The sequence below is a fragment of the Passer montanus genome, unplaced genomic scaffold (genome assembly GCF_014805655.1).
Source record: "Passer montanus isolate IOZ18808 unplaced genomic scaffold, ASM1480565v1 scaffold3, whole genome shotgun sequence".
Lineage (NCBI taxonomy): Eukaryota > Metazoa > Chordata > Aves > Passeriformes > Passeridae > Passer > Passer montanus.
In genome coordinates, this window is record NW_024367707.1 from 13,042,753 (window position 1) to 13,044,990 (window position 2,238).

Genomic DNA, 2,238 nt, shown 5'->3' on the forward strand with positions numbered 1-2,238 from the left:
GGGGAAGGGAGGGGAGGGGAGAGGAGGGGAAACTGTCATGAAACTTTGAAACCTTTGGCTCGGTCTACGTGGTGTGCATGGCAAGGGGTCTGGGGGCTGTCTGGCTCAGGGGAGGGGAGGGGAGGATGTCATGAAACTTTGAAACCTTTGGCTCAGTCTACGTGGTGTGCATGGCAAAGGGTCTGGGGGCTGTCTGGCTCAGGTTGTTTCAGAAACTCTGGGATGAGTTTCCCAAGCAAGCAGATTTGGGGCATGAGTATGTGACACATTTGAGTCTGATAAATGTGTGCAATACATATGAAATGTTTTGCGGTTAATGAGGCAAACATGTTTGATGAAGAAGAGGTAAAATAAAGGAAAATTGGAAGTTCTCTTGGAACACATATGCATTTCAATACTGAAAGTTGTCAAATACTGCTAGTAAGTAATAGCAAGCAGGAGTGAGTAGAATTACTGTAATGATGTGAAATCCAGACAAGAAAAAATGCTATTTTCTTTTAAGGCTTGAATTCTAAGCAAATGTGTAGCTGTAGCATAAAAGTTAATATTGTGTCTACTGTATTTTTAAGGTATCCACTGATGTTTTGAGGAATGCTAATTTATATGATTTGTTAAATTAAACATAATTTGGGGTGGTTTTTTTGATTTTTTTTTTCATATCAAGAGACTTTATTTAACATAAAATTGCAATTTACTTCTTTCAATTTTCTTGTTTGTTTTTCTCATATGAATGACAATTTTAGAAATAGAATTATTTTTGCATTTTGGAATTTTTTTTGCAATCCAAGCAAAAGCATTTAGCTTTCTTCTATTATAAAGAAATATATATTATGTATGATGCTTATATAATGGTGGTATATCAGTATATTTAAAATATATCTCCAAACCCTTTCAGGCTTTAAATAATTACATAACTACTCTATGTGCCATTTATGCTTTTGACCAAAGACTGTATTATTTGTTTGAAAATTGAACTGAAACAGTTTTGACTGTTTTTACAATTGTGCATTGAGAACTTTGTGCTCTAAAATAGCGATACAAACACGTACCCTATGATGAATATGACTTTACAAATATTTCCTTATTTAAATATTCACAAAGGAAGACCTGTGTAACAACAAGACTTTTTGATTCCGTTTCTTTTGAAAATGTATATGTGAATGTTTTAAAATATAGTTTGAGGGTATTCTGACATAATATATTGCATTTGCATGGCAAGATTTTGGTAGTGGTGTTGTTACATGGGTGATTTCTGTGCCAACTTCCAGAAGCTTCTCCCATGTCCAACGGATCCAAAGGCAGCTGGCTCCAACATGAACCTTCTGCCAGCCAACTCTGAGCCCATCAGCAACAGTGGGAGTACCTCTGGGACGAGAAATTTAAGAGGGAAGAAAAGATGTTGTGTGACAGCAATTGCAGTCAGAGAGAGAAGTGAGACTAAGTGACAGCAACAGCCCTGCAGACACACCAAGGCCAGTGCAGAAGGAGGGCAAGGAGGGGCTCCAGGCACCGAAGCAGAGACCCCCCTGCAGCTCGTGGTGCAGACCACGGTGAGGCAGCTGCACCCCTGCACCCCCAAGGAGTTCCACAGTGGAGCAGAGATCCACCTGCAGGCCCTGGAGCACCCCATGCCAGAGCAGGTGGATGTCTGATGGGGGCTGTTATCCCATGGGAGGTGAAGCAAGCTCCTGGCAGGATGTGTGGCCCTATGGAGAGAGGAGTCCATGCTGGAGCAGGTTTGCTGGCAGGATTTGTGACTCTGCAGGGGAGCCACACTGGAGCAGCTCTTTGAGGATTGCACAGGAAACCCATGCTGGAGCAGGGAAGAGTGTAAGGCATCCTCCCCCCAAAAAGGAAGCAGTGATGGAGACAGTAGGAGATGAACTGACCTCAGCCCCAATTTCCTGTCCTCCTGTGCAACTGATGGGGAGCAGAGAAGAGTAAAGCTAAGCCTGGGGAAAATGGTGGGAGAAGAGTAAAGCTAAGCCTGGGGAAAATGGTGGGGGAAGGAAAGTTATTTTGAGATTTATTTTTTTTTTTAACTTCTCATTATGCTACTCTGATTTGATTGGTAATACATTCATTTCCCCCAGGTTCAGTCTGGTTTGTCTGTGAAAGTAACTGCTGAGTCTTTCTGTTCTTATCTCAAACCCTGAGCTTTTCATTATATTTTTTTCTCTCCTGTCCAGTGGAGGAAGGGAGTAGACAAGAAGCTCTGGTGGGCATCTGGCATCAAGC